The 17,672-nt window shown below is 40.6% G+C and overlaps 1 protein-coding gene and 1 pseudogene across 1 annotated transcript in view; both read left to right on the plus strand.

Moving 5' to 3' along the window:
- The window catches only part of LOC106934148 (vitamin D3 receptor A), a 147,652-nt gene that overhangs the window by 8,798 nt on the left and 121,182 nt on the right, over nucleotides 1-17,672 (plus strand). The window lies entirely within an intron of this gene.
- LOC148158239 (general transcription factor II-I repeat domain-containing protein 2 pseudogene) overlaps nucleotides 1-17,672 on the plus strand; it is a 29,342-nt pseudogene continuing 11,670 nt past the window's right edge.

A 17,672-nucleotide genomic window follows, 5' to 3' on the forward strand; every position in this document is an offset into this window, starting at 1 on the left:
TAGGGCTGAAACGATTCCTCGAATGATTCGAGTACCTCGATTACTAAAATTCCTCGAGGAAAATTTACCTGCCTCGAAGCTTCGTTAATTTATGTTTTATTAGTTAGCGCACCGTGTTCCGGCCGGGACTTCATTTGCGTTGCGCGGAGCTCTCACTTCCGCCTCTGAGTTGTTGACAAAAGCTAAATCTCAGCGGCATAAAGTCCAATCTTCAAGATTGGCCCGTGGGGATTTTATTGATTGATGATAATGCCCGACTTTTTATCGTTTTTGGGGAACCAATAAGCATCCTTAAAATGACTGGGGAATGCCTGGAGTACGGCAGCATTTCTCCTCCGGGGCTGCTGGTTGAAAGCGAACGGCGGGAAGAGCGCTGAGGTGAGCGGATAGCCTGAACAGGGCGGGCGGCTGAGTAGCTGATGCTTACCGTGTAAATGTAGCTTTACCGACGAACCGCACAATAAATTTCATATCCCGGTCTGAAGAAACGGGTGGCGGAGCGCATCGTACATGGCTGGTAGATGAGTTTCTGAGTGTGACCAGTGAAGGTGTCGTAAATATCCCGTATTGCTTCCCCCCGTGTTCGTCCCCCGGTCTAACGGTTCGTCAGTCCACTGGTCTATTTCCTCCCCTCCACCCATCTTACGTTCGTTCATTCGCCCTCTCCTCCCACTCCAGGCGGCATTTCCCGTATTTTCAAACCCAAAGCGTGACAGGTTAGGTGGCAAGGTGAGTTTAATTAATCTATTAAACTCACTGAAGATGAATACATAAACTAAAAGCTGGATTGTAGACATTTTTTATAAGCACATTTGTGAGCCTGCCTCTTTGTTATTAAATTCAATATAATTTCAGATTTTTCTATAACTTTTCTTCTGGTTAACTTAGAAAGTGAGCTATTATTGTTACAGGTTAGTTTTCTAAACTACAAAAAAGCAACTGTTAGGGATGCTTAAATATGAAAAATTGGACTGATATTGATATCTGATAGTAACACCGGTATTATGCCAGATTTACCAATATTTAATTTTATTTTATTTTTTATCCGATTACTCGATTAATCGTAAGAATAATCGATAGATTACTCGATTACTAAAATATTCGTTTACAACAGCCCTATTTGGAATACATAAAATATTTTTATTGTTACCGCAATAAATTCCCAAAAAATATTGTAATAACCTTTGAGTGATTATAGCCCATCCCTAACTTTTGATGTCTAAAGGTGATTTTTTTTAAGCTAGGCTTCATTTTTCTCATCGCCAGAGGCCCTGTTTTAATTTTCTACTTAATAAATTATGATCATGTGGATCATGACTGTCAGTTCACCATCTTCAAGAAAACAAATAAAGATGATAAAGGAATCGTACTCTGCTAAGGTTTCAGTGGTCTGATTATTATGTCTTGTGTTATAATTATTGCGATGAAGTGCACTTTCACCCTTCAGCTCCCCTCAGCCCCCCCAGGCTCCCAAAGCCATCTTACCCCTCCCTGTAGCCCCACTTCCCGCCAGGCTTTGGCATGTTCAGGACAGCTCAAGCCAAGTCCACCATAACCATGGCCTCTTGTTTCTGCGGTTCGTGCCTCACATAGTGGATCCTGCTGGTTGATGCTTCCCCTTGAGACTTGAGAGACAGACTACACATTCAGAAACATTCTTCATAGTTAAAAATGAATTTGCAGTTGCCAGTTCACAATAGGTTTAGAGAGATGAGTGATAACAGTTGTCACTATTCAGTAATAGTTTGCTGCTACTTGATGCCAAGAGGCGTTGTGGTTTTATTTTAATCTGACCGCTTCATTATTGGAGTCTAAGCTAGCATTAATATTGAGTAAATGTGTATTTGACACATGGAATATCAATGCAGCTGAAAAATTGGACCCACTTTTGCTAATTAATTAATACACCACTGAAAATAATTAAAAACCAGTAAGGGTTCCAGTTGAAATGCTTTTCACTATTTTAATTCTTGCCTGTAAAGCTGAAGGCCAACGTTAGGAGACGGAGGGAGATGAAACAGATTTGGTCCTCTCTGGTCTCTTCCATATATTCAAACTAGTCATTAGTCACAAGGTTTCAAAAGGTTGGTGTCAAAACTACTAAAATATTTTCTACCTTTCTGTAGTTTCTTCTACTGAACGTGCAAAGTGACTTGAGTTGTCTCCAGTTGAATGGAGCATAGAGCAGGGCAAGGCTGCCTCTCCATTGCCAGTCGCTGCACATTGCATGTCAGCTGGCTGAAAGAGAACCACTACATTTTCCTTTTGCTTAATAGAAAGACAAATGTGCAAATACATCCACTCCCAAATGAGAGTTGTCATTTGGAAATTAAAACAAACTCACCCGTCACTTATTAAAGACGGGTGATGAGTGCAAAACATTTTAGAAATGGAAGTGTTCTGCACAAAAAGCACTTGAAAGCAACTTTTACATGTGCATATTCTATATTTTGTTAAGTGTATGGATCAAAATTATGTCAATGATAAGAATTCAAGTATTACACATGGTGTTCACACATCATTTAAAAGTCTCAAATTCATTTACCTAAAACTCAAGCTAAATTGTCTCACATTCATTAAAGGCCAACTGCAGGTCTTAATCTCAGGTCTTAAATTTTGTCTGCAGGTTTATTTAATCTCATTCTACATCGTTTCTCATGGGACATGTCTGTCAGGCATAAGTTTGAGCTATGTGCAGAAATGTTCACTCACTGTGACTCAAGGTGGTTGAGACTAGCGGCAACAAGCTGCTAATGTTAGTTAGCTAATGAGCTAGCTAGAGATCTGTGTGCATTTTGAAAAGGACAAAGCTGCTGCTTGGAGCCCCAGAAAGTCCACAGTTTTGGTCTCCTGGATTTCTTTTGTATTTCTGTGGTGATCCAGGTTAAATTGTATGGTCTTAAAAAAGGTCTTAAAATGTCTTAAATTTGAGTTAGACCGGGTTAAACCCTGTTGTAGGTATAATAATGGATCTAATTACCAGTTTACACAGCACCAGGAACATTTTTTAAAATCCACAACATAATCTGTGCTGCCATGTTAGGAACATCGGCAGTTTAGAAATCTCCTCATTTGTCCTTTTGTTACAAAAACAACTCAAATGCTCTGCTTTCCTCCTGAATTTTCCTCAGTGTAATGGTGATACCAGCCAGTTTCCCTAAATGTTTCAAACATAACGCATCACTCCTTGTGTGGTATTTTATTTTTTTGATGAAACAGACACCAGGTGTTCAAAGTAGTAAAACGTGGACGGTTTCAAAAGCTGTCCAAAATGGGAAGAATAACTCAGGAACAACACTCAGAAAAGACTATGCTGTGGTACTTGCATGTCTAATTACTTTCTTTTTTTTTTTGCCTTTCCTTTCTTCCCATAAATCCCAATTTTCTTCTCCCTCCTTCATGTGAATGTGCTAAACAGGAGCTAATGGTTTCCTTATGAGAAGTAATTGTGTAGCTCCAGCAGAAGTGTAGTAGGAGCTTTGGTCTTGTGGCTGATGTGATTAGATCTGTTCGAATCCCCTAAGGTGCTTGATGAGATGAATGTCAGTAAAGGCTCACCTCACCGTTTAAGGTCACCGATTGAAACATGTGTACTTCTCATGGAGTTACAAACTCTCTGAGCTCCACATCTGAATGAATTGTGGTGGTAAACACTGGCATAGATCACAAGGTTTGTGCAAAACGTTGTGGTCTGGCAAAGCCTAGCGGTACCGTGCCAGGGGTAGGCGCTCAGTTCTCAAAGCTGCATTTGCTGCTTGGATAAAAGAGAACTCGCTGAGACACTGCTCAGAAATGCAGAGTTTTAGAGTTTTTATTGTACTTGTTTAAATTCACAATGAATGTATTTATATAATTCTGTTTCTGTTGGTTTTACAAGAACAAGACAGAATAAGGCCTTACATTTTTGTTAATTTTCTTTTTTATTTTCGGTTAGTGACACAAATAAAATAAAAGCCAGAGAGATTAACTATAAAAAGTGTAACACTAAGTGGATCAACATTCTGGTAGATTGAGTCAGTGAATCTTGGTAGTAAAGGTCAAAGTAGGATTCATTTTGCACAAAAATTTTAAATTATTTCCGCATATATTGTTTGACAAAATTTTCCTATTTATTCCAGTGTTTGAAGAAAGTACGTTTATCTTTAAATTAATTGTGAAGGTTATTTTTCACCCTTACTTGCAAATTTAAATTTAATTGCATATTTTGTGATAAAACAACCATTACTGATGGTAGCCTGATAGGAAACATAGTTAATGTTTAAAAGTCTTGTGCTGTCCTTTTTTTGATACCATGTGCAATAATTTATCAAAGACGTTTTAGTCAATAGTGATCCAACATCTTTAGAACATGTTAGAATTTCTTCACTATTGTTTCTTCTTGAAAAATATTAGGGTTTTTTTGCGGATCCTCCGTCCGCTTGTGAAAGCCAATTGATGACAGACTGTGTGCTTTTTTTTTCTGCCCTGGAAGGCTAATACAGCAGTGTTGGGGAATAACATCATGCAGAAAAATTAGGCTCCTTGTGAGCCAGACATTTTCCAGACGGTATATGTTTAAAATTGGACTGTACTTTTCAGCGTACATACTTTCATCAGCTTACAGAAGCTCTTATCCATCCTAAAGCACAAGAGCAGAGGTCTGAAGTTATGTCATTCTCAAAAAAGTGGGTGGGAGAGCAAAGCCGGGAAAAAGCTGTGCCTGTGGGTTACAGCCCGATTCATTTCTTCATTACTTATTTGCCAGAGTGATTTAAAATTAAACGGGATAAATCAGGGCTTAACTATAAAACGGCTTAAATTCTTAGTGTACAGTCTTTTTTTTTTTTTTTTCCTTTGTAGAAGTTTGTGTACAAATGACAAGACCAGGGGTGGTTAACTCCAGGCCTTGAGGGCCGGTCTCCTGCAACTTTTAGATGCGTCTCAACTTCAACACACCAGAGTCAAATAATGAGGTCATTATCAAGACTCTGAAGAACTTGACTGCATTTAGAAGGTGATTTAGCTATTGGATTCAAGTGTGTTGGACCAGGGAGACATCTAAGAGTTGCTGTCAGGATTTGTGGGTGGTTGTGGTGAGGATGAACGCTGAGACCCAGATAATGGTGATAATGAATTAAATGAAACTCAAAACAGTCCAGATCAGGCAGCACGGCAGAAAGATAGCACACAGCAATTACCGATAGCAACTGAAACACAGTGGACTGAAAACGAGAGCTGAACCAACACAGGACTTTACAGTTCGACTGTGGTGGCAAGCAGACGAATGACATACGACATACATTTGACAAGGACCCGACCAGAGACAACAGGTGGACTTAAATACACAGGGAGGCTAATCAGGTAACTAGACACACCTGGGAAGCAATCAACGGGGAAGACGCAGAGACAGAGACTCACAGGACAGAAACTGAACACAGAAAACCCTTAAAAAGAAATATACAGAAACACGGATCATAACAGTACCCCCTCCTCAAGGGCAAAACAAAAGAGTCCAAATCCAACAAGGGTGGGTGGAGGGGCGCTGGATGGGGGACTAGAGTCCAGAAAACAAAAAACAAAAAAAAAAAACCAGTCCAAACAAAAATCTACTCAACCAGGGTGGGTGAAGAACCAGGAGGCAGGGAGCCGGGTCCGGTAAATAAAATTACCTTTACCTTTAATGATTATCAGCCTGATTGGTCGTCATTAGTAATTGATATGGATGCTGAAAAATGAAATAGTTTTACAATCAACAACGCTCTGTGGTGTGGAAATTGTCACTGTTTTCAGTTTCAGAGAACACACAGAAATGTAGTTGGCCGTTTAAAAGGAAACAGATTTTATATTTAGGCTGTGACATGGAGCAAAGCTTCAGCAGATAACAGAAAGGTAGAAGGTGTTCCAGCAAACCTGCACTGTTTGTCCTTTCAAGCTATCAACCTGTGTTTGCTAAGGAAAATGCATGGTTTGGAAATGTTGAGACTATGTGGACAATTTCACATTTAAGGTAATTTATTTTCTTTACATAGACTTTTGTTTACTTAGTTAAGCTAGCTATGCTAATAATGCTAATTGTTTTTTAGCATACTGTGAGTAAAACGTGAAAATCTTTCTTCTTCCCTCTTCATTTTAGCTCTTAACAAGAAACTGGATTGACTAAAACTGAGAGCTTTGTTCAAGTTATAGTCTCTTTTTCTTTATATCAGTGTAAGCGACCAGAGAATAACCAGGGGAAGCCAATGCACCTCTGATTTTGTAATGGAGATGAACAGAGCCAATAGCGCACCTACCTTTATACGAGTCACAGGTACAGCTTCAAGTCAGTTGCTAAAATTCATAATATTTGGTTTGATTTCAGTAACGCCCGTTGGCTTGTCGGGTCACACATAAAACACACCACTCTAACCAGTCACGCCCCTGCTATTCCACAATCGCATTTTTGTATGTGTGTGAGCACAAACTACCATGGCATTGATCCACCACTGTTTTAGCAACATGGGAATTACCAAACAAACACAGAAGGAAGAAGGTTTATGAATTCATTTTTGTGTTTTTACAAATTTGGTACTAATTGTTTGAGAAAGTTAAATCCCTCTTACCACAAAAAACATTGACAAATGACCAGCTGGATTGTGCCTGTTTGCATGCAGGCTGAATATGATGTAACAAATGTAACAAAAATTAGTAACAAATGGGGATTAATGTTTCTTTTTCTTATTTTTTTCTTACTAATTGAAATCAAACTGAAAGTTTTACTCACTGCTGTTATTACCTTTAGATAAACAATGGCTTTCTTGATTTTAAAGATGAAAAACTGAGACGACTGAAATTGCTGTTTATGTTGTCTTAAAATAGAAAGCCTCTCCAAAATATTGAACTTTGGTATTTGGTAAAACTATTTAGTTTGTTGTTTTTGTTGTTTTTTAAACTTCGAAGTCTTTTGATGCAGATTGAAGTCAATATCTGGAAAAGTATGAGTTTGATTTCAGTTTTTTTTTTTTGTTTTTTTGAGAAAAAGGAAAGAGTTTGGGGTAAACAAAATTCATGCATCATTTATGATTTTCAAAAATATCTGCAAAGATTTGCTGGCAATAAATTTACATCAAACAGTAAAACTTCCTTTAAAAATAGGATAAAATCAGAATCAGTTTTACTGGCCAAGATTGTGTGCACAAGCAAAAATATAAAACTCTGTAGACATATGTGAATTATAATAATCTTTTTATTTCTTAAGAAAAAAGAGGAAACTAAAAAGATATTCTTATTTTAACATTGTTTTATATTGCCCATAATAATTGTTTATTAGAGGTGTGCCGATCGATCGGCCACCGATCATAATTGGCCGATAAACGTGAAAAAGTGTATGATCAGTGATCGCCGATCACGGTCTCTTGTTGCCGATCACCTGTATCTCACTTCGCAGCCTGCATGTGCAGCTTATTTCCTCTTTCCTTCACACTGCGCAGGTGCACGGCAACAAATCATAAGCATGTGGTGTGGAACTTGAACACTCCGAGAGTGAACGGGGAAGTTTGCGTGTTACGGTGGAAAATTACCTTGGGGTGAAGCACATCAAAATGCATCTACACAACAAATCTAATGTGACATTTAAAAAAACAAGCATTTGACAGAGTTTGGCTACATCAAGGCTCAATGCAGGAAAATGGACATCTGGAGCAGCCAGTGAAGCAGCGCACAGCTACCAACACTCACCCGGATTACTATCACGCTCGGAAAGCTAAACAAATAACCTGAAAGATAATTTAAGTCTTCGAGCTAGCAGTGTAAGATGCTGGTTCTGTTCTCGTTGTTGAACCGCCGTATGCACTGCTGATAGTATCAATCCAGGTGATCGGCAGAGATCGGCCTCATTGGTGATCAGTATCGGAATCAGTAGCAGAAAACCTGATTGGAGCATCCCCAATTTCACTACAGCCCTAATTTCTAATTAGGACTGTAGTGATACAATAATCTCACAATACGTTGCACGATATTCTGCTCACGATACGATATATATTGCGATATTCAGCAAACAATACAATTCAACACATTTTTGCGATTTTCTGAAAGATTTTAGAGGGACAGAGTGATTTTGGTGACATTTTGTGAGTGTCATAGACTTGGATTGAATTAATTTAACTGAAAACTGATTAAAAGCACCAACTACACAAACCTGGCTCTGGTTGGACATGGACACAGACTTAAAGTTGACAGCTGGACAAAATGAATGAAAGAAGTTGTGAGAAAACATGTTTCTTTTAATTGAAACAGTACAAACTGTAGCTTACATGTATTTGTAAAGTAAATAAAGTGCACCAAGTACCCTGCACTGAATAGTTTGATACCTTTTTAACCTTGACACTTAACATCTGAAGGAATCGCTCTAAGTGCTTGGTAAGTAAACTTTAATATGACTTCTCCAAAACAGTCTATAATTCAAGTAATGAAGAACATTTAACTTCAAATGCACCCATCTTAGCAGAGCAGCTTAAGGCCTGTAGATAGACCCTGAATAATAAGTGAACTCTGAACAGAAAGTCTACTCTGCAGACCAAGTGAGCTACATTCTCCTCAGATTTTTGTTTAGAAATAGAATCTGATCAGCGTGCTCTGGGAGAAGTGCACTTCTCTTTGTAGTGATGATATCTCCAGCGGTAGAGAAGACTCTCTCTGAGGATACACTGGTGCCAGGGATGCAGAGGTACCTTTTAGCAGGGTGTGACAGGAGTGGATACTCATATTGGTGCTCCTTCTACCAAACCAGTGGATCCTCTTTTACTTCCAAGAGATCTGCCTCCCTGTAGCGGGTCATCTGCTCTTTAGCCTCATCCTCTTGGGTATTTGCCGCCATTACACTGCCTGCAGTTCTGTGTAAATCAAGTATCTACTAGGCGGGTAACTTGGCAGAAATGCTCTACAGCACATGTGTCAAACTCACGGCCCGCGGGCCACATCCGGCCCGCCGTGTAATCATATCCAGCCCGCAAGACCATTTTACATTATTGTCATTAATGGCCCGTCGATATGAACAATGCTGTCTCATCCCTATACGTCATATTCTGACGTTTTAGTCACTGCCGCGCTGATAACACAATACTGAACAGAACTACACATCCCACAATGCAACGCTTCAGCTGCCTTGCTGCGCACCTCCCGCGTCCATTCAGTCTTGCTATTACAAGATATTGCGCAGATAGCTGGTAGCTGAAGATACCCCTCACAATGGCGAAGAGAAAAGTTGATTCTGAAAACAGAGCCTTTAATAACCGATGGGAGGCTGTGGCGCTTATGTGGCTGTAATTAAAGAATTCAATCTAAGACGGCACTTCGAGACAAAACATAAGGATAACCTGAAAGACCTGGATGCAGAGCAGAAGAAACAGAAAGCAGAAGAGTTAAAGAATAATCTGACACTCCAGCAGACATTTTTTACCCGTGCAAAATCTCAAAGTGAAGCTGCTGTGAAAGCAAGTTTTATCGTGGCAGAGGAGATCGCCAAATCAGCCCGGCCATTTACGGAGGGAGAATTTCTGAAGAGCTGCATGATCAAGGTGTTCGATGTCTTATGTCCAGACAAAAAGCAGATGCTGGCAAATATAAGCCTGAGTAGAAATACGGTTACTGATCGAATTTGTGAGATGGCCACTGATTTAAGAGCACAGTTGAGTGAAAAAAGCAAAGACTTCATTGCCTACTCTCTTGCTGTGGATGAAAGTATCGACATGACTGATACTGCCCAACTGGCTATCTTCATCCAAGGAGTGGACTTCAATTTGTGCGTAACAGAGGAAGTAATGGACATTAAATCGATGCACGGGACAACGACTGAAAAAGACATTTTTGAAAACGTATGCCAAAGTGTAACCGACATGAAACTGCCCTGGGACAAACTTATTGGACTTACAACTGATGAAGCACCAGCTATGTGCAGTGAAAAATGTGGACTAGTGGGAAGGATGCGAGTGAAGATGCAGGAGGAGAACTGTACTGGTGAGTTAACAGCATATCACTGCATCATACAACAGGAAGCACTATGTGGCAAAGTCCTGAAAATGGACCATGTAATGAGAACTGTAACGCAAACCGTAAACTTTATCCGAGCTAAAGGGTTAAATCATCGGCAGTTTCGGTCCTTTATGCAGGAGATGGATTCAGAATTTGCTGACCTTCCTTATCATACAGAGGTGCGTTGGCTAAGTCAGGGAAAAGTTCTCAACAGAGTTTTTGAGCTCAGCAACGGAATCTGTAAGTTCATGGACAGTAAAGGAAAAGACTCCACCCTTTTGAGAGATGAAAAATGGATGTGCGAGTTGGCGTTTCTGGCTGACGTAACAGCTCATCTTAACGCCTTAAATCTGCAGCTCCAGGAACGTGACCGCATGATCACTGACATATATGACGTGGTGAAGGCGTTTCAAGTGAAGCTGCTTTTATGGGAGACACAAATGCAACAATGCAACTTGCCTCACTTTCCCTGTTGCCAAGTAATGTTGAGCCAAGTCAGCACAACTGTGTTTCCCAAAACGCACTTTGCCGACAAACTGAGCACACTACGCGCTGAGTTCGCACGGCGGTTTAGTGACTTTGAAGCACACAAAAAAAGTTTTGAGTTGCTTCGCAACCCATTTGCCGTTGATGTTGAAACTGCACCTGCGCAGATTCAGATGGAACTGATTGAGCTGCAGTGTAATGGGACACTGAAGGCAAAGTATGACACTGCTGGGCCCGCACAGTTCATTCACTCTATCCCTGCAGCAATGCCCCAGCTCAGTCTTCATGCGGCTCGAACCTTGTGCATGTTTGGGAGCACATATCTGTGTGAGAAGCTCTTCTCAGTGATGAAGATTAACAAAACAGCACACAGAAGTCGTCTCACTGATGACCACCTGCAGTCCATCCTGAGAATCTCCATAACACAGGACTTCACAACAAACATAAACCAACTTGTTGCCAAAAAAAGATGCCAGGTGTCTGGCTGCGATCAGAGCAAATGATCAAATCAGAGTCATAAGAGCAAAGAAAACGGAATGATTAGAATTGTTATTTCTGGAAAGTACATATTTTATGTAGTGTATATTTCCAGGTGTTGTAGCATGTTCATATCTCTACTTTTGACAGGAGATATTTTTAAGGAGAGCAAAATCTTTTGGGATATTTAAGTTTACTTTTTTAATATATACATTGACATAGGAACAAAGGAATTTGAATGTTATTTTAATGTTAAGTTGTTTAAGTTAAGATCTAAGTTGTATAATTTAACAAGATATTTTTTATTTAGAGCAAAAATAATAAATACTGTATAAGTGATTTAATGTTTAAATTTAATATTCCTGTCTCCCAGCCAGCATGCCTAGTTGGGCCCCATGTGGGGGAAAGGAGGGCTTGGTTCCACGAGGGGCCATCGCAGGTTCCACGAAGGCCCCACATGGGCCCTACATGGGCCCTAAATGGACAAACCCATGTGGGCCACCACCATATAGGGCCCATGTGGGCTGTGGCCCTACATGGGCAAACCCATGTGGGGCCATCGTGGAACCCGCGGACAAACCCATATGGGACCCATATGGCCTGCCCTCCTTTTCCCCACATGGGGCCCACCTAGGCATGCTGGCAGGGCTGTTTTTATTCATATTTATGTTCCAAAAACATTAAGTTTTAAGTGTGTTAAATAAATGTTTATCCTGGTTGGCCCGCGACCTTAAGTGTATTTTGAATTTTGGCCCCTTGTGTATTTTGAATTTTGACATCCCTGCTCTACAGCGACACTGGTGGCTGGATGACCTAATCACTCTCCCAGTGATGCAAGCAGTGAGTGAGCAGGGTGACAGTTGGATGTTACAATACTTACGGATGAATATCAATTTTTTTCTAGGAAAGAAAATATCGATATATATCGCAAAATCGATATTATTACACAGCCCTATTTCTAATGCTTTAATGTATGTTACCATGTGAGATGTACAAATTTCTTTCTTGCCAGTGCAGCAGGGTTTTTATTTGGGAATAGATTAAGTTTAATGCTTCAAAAACATGGACCCTAAAAAGAGGGAGATCAATAAAGTCGTTTGATTTTCAATTTGTCCTGCGTTCTTCAAAGAGCCATGTTCCCATCTTTTGGCCGTTGTGCAGACTTGCCCTGCTTTCAGAGGGCTACTTAAACGCTCTCAAAGACTCAGCTTCTGTCCGCCATCTAGCTTCTTTTTCTGTGTCTGTCTGTGGAGGGCCAGTATAAGGGGCTGTGTGAACTGCTTACCATTCCCCTCAACCTTTTTTTTCTTTAGCCATTTATTTCATTTTTTTCCTTGTACTGCTGCAGTGCAAGAAAGGAAGAGACAAGCCCACTGATGGAGATTGGTTGTAGCTTAACAGGCCCCCACAGAAAGCTCCACCCATGTCATCCTGTTTGTGGAACAATTAGTCTTGCCATTTGTGCATGCCCAAGGTGCACTGCTGCAGTCATTCTTTACATGCAGTAAGTCAGTATCCTCTGTTTCCTAATGTACTTCCTACTTACTCCTCATTGGTTTCTTCATGCTAATTTACACATATTCAAACATCTGATGGATCCTGTGAAAGAAAGCTGATGCTAAACATAAAATCTCAACTTCTGCCTTTGTTTTGGCCTGTTTTATGTTTACATATGCAGGACATATTAGATCATCTGAAGTTGTCACAACTGGTCAAACATTGCCTCCCTTCTCTTTACTCAGCTCAGATTTGTCAATCTGCCGCGGCGTTCAAACCCAGGCATTTTTGTTTGGTCTGTGTGATTGTGCAAACCAAAAGCATCTATCTGTGGGAAGAGGAACATATACGAGTGACTCATTTGTGTTTCATTTGGTTCACCCCAATAAATGAGGCACTGTGTCATCAAGGCGTAGCTTTTAGGTTCCTCTGAAGCTTGAATACAGTGTGAGGCTGATGTGTTGATTACTTTGTGAATTAACTAATTGATTGGATAAGGTGCTTAATATGAGATTTTTTTTAACAGATTTTGAATCAGGCTAAACGATGCCTGTTGAGTTCTGGGTCATATTTATTGAAAAAGTTTTTTTTTTTTTTTTTTAATACAGTTTTGGCTTAGTTACTTCTCTCACTGTGTTGCCCTTTTATCCAGTTGCATTTTTAGAGTCTGTATGCTGCAGTTAACTGTTTGATTCAGGGAGGAAATTAAAATTTTTCTCCACCAGCCACAGTGGCTGGTAGAGAAAACTTTTTACCGGCCACTCAGACATTTCAGCAGCCACTGTTTTTTTTTTTTTTTTTTTCCTCTTTCAATTACAAACCCCACCAGTACAAGCAAATTATATAAACTAATTGATTTATTCTTAACTATATAAAAACTGATTTACTGACAATAAGTTTACCATACATTTATAAGTATACAGACTAATTTAAAATTACAAAGCATGGACACCTGAACAGAGGTGGAGTTCAATAAGTTAATTTGAAATAATTACTACAGCAAACTTTAAGTACACAATCCTAATATTCTTGCAGTCCAGGGTTTCCCCCAGTGTATTATAAGCCTGGCGGCCCGCCATGCTTTACTAGCCTCGCTGCCAGGCTAAGCGTTGCTTGTTTACGTTTCGAGGAAAATAAATAGAAAAAAAAATTTTTTTATTTTTTTTAATGCCAGGCTGCAAGCGTCTCTGTTGCTCTGAGCATTTCACTAGCAGAGCAGATTTATTCCTAAATGATAGGTTTATAGTTTATACATTTAAACCCGACAGCACGCGGACCAATCACACCTCTGGCGCCTCTGCGCTTTGCCTCGCTCGCTGCCGCTGCTTTACCTCAGCGGGATCGCGTGCGCCTCCTTTCACTCAAACTGAACACAGGCTGACCTGTATGAATATTTACATCAACCTACTGTGTGGAATTATGATCCTTTGGAGAACTCTAGGTAAGAGTTTAAACCCCGTCGCGTTAGCTCTGGTTGTGCAACTCTATGTGAACCGCAGGAATAACTTGTAGCGTATTCAGAGGTGCGCATTGTGGAGCAGTGAGAATGATTTATCTTTGTGAACGAACAATTATATGGGGCGTTTACATCTCAACACGCTGCCCAGCGTGTGGCTCTGTCTGTCTTCACTGTAAAGTTTATGTCTGTGGTCCCCGTTGGCCAGAGCTTTTGTGGATAACGAGCAGCGCTAACCACATCATGCAGGTTCAGCCCGGTGAGGAGCTTTCGCGCTCTCCTCGGAGTCACGCATCACGCTGATTTTATATTATTTTATTATTATTTTTCCAGTTACACGATGCATCAAACCATATCAAATGTGTTGTCTACTTAGAGTTAATGCGCACGGCCGCACGGAGATCTGAGAAACTCGTGACCATCGGGCACGGTGGAGTCCCATGAACTCGACCAACCAGAATAGTTTCTGTGACAATTAAAACTCAACAGACACGAAATGGAAGAGCTACTAAAGCCAAAACTCCCGTTTGTTGCGTATCTCTGCGCAGTGTAGCAGATTTAACTCATCATGCAGGGCTGGTCCAAGGTTGCATGAGGCCCTGCGCAGACTTTGACTTAGGGGCCCCTCTAGCTGCTAAAATCATCAGCACCTCTAACAGCTTCTGTGTTAGATTTAGTGAAATATGGGAGAAGGGAGTAGTGTAATTGGCCAGCCTAAAAAGCAATAAGTTATAATCGCAGTTTACTAATTTGTATTTGTAAATTCAAAGATTAAACTCACAGCATCAGATTGTTGCTATGGTAACAAAACATTCTAACTATGAATATTGTTTGAAGTTTTACAAAGTAAACTTGCCAGCTCCTTAAAATCTTGCATTTAAATGTTAAACAATTTAAAATCTTTTAATTTATGTATGCTGAAATTGAATGAAGTTTTAACAGTATAGATAATCTCAATAAACAATTGTTACATTTATGTATCTGTGGTCTGTTTTAAAATATTAGGATTTATGGGGCCCCTGAAGCTCTTGGGGGCCTGACGGAGCTGTTGACTTAATTTGGATTAAACAGAAGTGCAAATTTGTTGTTTTTAGACTAGTTGCAGGTTTAAATAGCATTTCACTGGAGATGTTTTCCTGTAACATATAATTACACAGTAATACTTTAATATTTTCTGTCAACTTAACATCTCTTAATACAAAAACACGGTGGACCGCCTCGACGCCCCCACCACCGGGCTTAGCAAGTTTTCTGGGGGAAACTCTGCAGTCATTTCCTATGTTGAACATTTTCACATTTTGGCTACAAGTCCCCCAGATAGTATTTATTCAAGATGTGTCTAGTAATTTTTTAAACATTTTTAAATGGCATCAATAGCCGCGTTCTAACTGTTCTATTTTTTCCTGTTACTTATTATGTTTTCTATTGAAATTCACAATTATTCTTATTACTAAAAACATCTTGTTTTATGAAATTTTAAATCAGGGTTGAAGGAGATCGGCGGCAATAACGAAACCAAACGCTGTTTCTGCTAGAATTAAATGTGCTCGATTTATTTCCCCACAGAATACAGCAAAATAACATGCATCAAACACTGTTACTGCTAGAACAAATATGCTCGATTTATTCCCCACAGAATACAGTACAAAACACTCTGACTAAACACGTGATGCTCGATTCATTCAGGTTGTCAGCGCTTACCTCGTGAAACTTGGCCGGAGAGCCTTCGGCCTAGAGATAGAGCGGTAGCATCAACGTAGCTGGGCATTCGAACGCGATCCACAGCAGACTCTGACTCAAACCGCGGGCTTTTTCGTATTTTATCTCTTAAACAAAGGGATGCCTGCGTGCAAAGGGGGAATGGCCATTTCCATCCTTGCAGGCGAGCCATCCAATCAGAGGTAGCCGCTCTCTGACCATGAGCCAATCATGGGCTGAGAGCGTGAACCAGCAGACCAATCAGAGCCCAACCCAAGTCAACCAGAGCTAAGCACGCCCTGTTCACGTGATCCGTATGAGCACAATAATCTGAGCAGAATAAGTTTTATCAAACAAAGAGAAAAGATAATAAAAAGATAATAAAAAGAATGATTATCAAAGAACATAAAAGATAATAAAAAGATAATAAAAAGATAAAAATACAAAATACCAGATCATTCCACCCCTTGGTCTTTGATAATCACTTTAGTCCTGTATCCCGAATTCGCAAAGTAACTTTCATACAATCAAAGCTAAGATTGGGGGTATGTCCATTAAAAATATCCCACCAGTGATGTGCTGATGATTGCTCCATCAACTTAGCTGCATGTTGTCCGGTGTTGGACAGCATCGTGCGGATAACCTCGTTATCCACCGCATTGGATACTCCCATCAGTGTTCCAGCTCCACCTAAAATTGTCATACCACTCACGTCCTCTCCGTGCACATGAGTCGTCGGTCGGTGTCAGAATGATACTGACACATCGGTACACGCGATTGAATCCGTAGTGTACATCCTTTGGTGACAATAGGCATGGGTGACCTTGAATAACACTGTTCACATAATCAGACATCTGGTATGTGCTGCACAAGTGAAATTATCCTGGCTCCGGTCATGGGTACTGCTTTCCCACCACAGTCGAATCTTAGAGACTGGAATCATTCTGTTCCCCGGAAGCGGGACATCGTCAGCAGTACCATGGCGACCAAGGCACGACACACGATGACTTCGCAGCCGGTACATCCTCCTCGGCGCCTCCCATGATGGCGGACGTCGTCACCGCCGGCGTCATGGGAGTATGGAGCTGAAATGACAATTAGCACTGCTATAACACACAACAGAAAAATACTGATTAGTTTTCTCTTAACATTTTGACACAGGCACATTCAACCACTTCTCTTCTCCTAAATATAATATTGATACAGTTGCATCGTTGCCTTGGGCAATGATTTATGCGGCTTCTGGTGGACCATTTTCCTGTCTCACCCAAACCTTTGCCCCAGGTTTATCTGTGGAACCAAAGCCCCCTTTTCTCCTTACTGTTATCTCAGTGGGTGGAGAGATTTCCTGAACTTCTGACATGTCACACGGTTTCAGTAGCAACTGTGCAATCTTGTCTCCTTTTTGTAATACCAGGGGACTTTCGCCTTGGTGGCGACACACCACACCCAATTCTCCCCAGCCTGAATGGTCAATCCTTTTAAGGACAATCCTGACCGCGGTAGAATATGTAACCCGAGCCCTGTTTTTACAACTTGAACCTGATTAGGTATTAGGGTCATGGGTTCCAATGTTCTCAAGTCCAACCCTGCGGAGCCTGGGGTAGCTCTGATAGGAAGTTCTGCCCTTTCATCAATCTTCCACATTTTGATAGGTTCTTTATCTGGGGTGTTATGGACAGTGTTCATTTGGTTTAGTGGTGTTACCCCTGGTGCGATTGGCCTGTTATTCAATTGGGCCACCGCTTGCGCTAGATTTGGTTTCCAATTGGTCAAGTCATGTTTATCACTCATCTTCCGGAGTGACTCTTTCAACAATCCATTCATCCGTTCTTCCAGGTGTGCAAGGTCAGGATACAGGGCTGAATGTCTCCTATCCTTATTCCTACCTTTTTTGCCCTTCTTTTTCTTTTTAACAGTCCGCAGGTGTATTTCCCCTTCTTCAGATGATCCTGATTCTGGGTCCAAAATTTCAGCGATGATCTTTTTCTTAAAGGGCCCAACCGACTGCATTTGTCCTACCGACTCAGATCCACGTGCTTCACTCATGGACTCCTGGACGACGTCGCGGAGA

Source organism: Poecilia mexicana, unplaced genomic scaffold (assembly GCF_051168715.1).
Source record: "Poecilia mexicana isolate PSO_F unplaced genomic scaffold, ASM5116871v1 scaffold_7, whole genome shotgun sequence".
In the NCBI taxonomy this organism is placed as follows: Eukaryota; Metazoa; Chordata; class Actinopteri; order Cyprinodontiformes; family Poeciliidae; genus Poecilia; species Poecilia mexicana.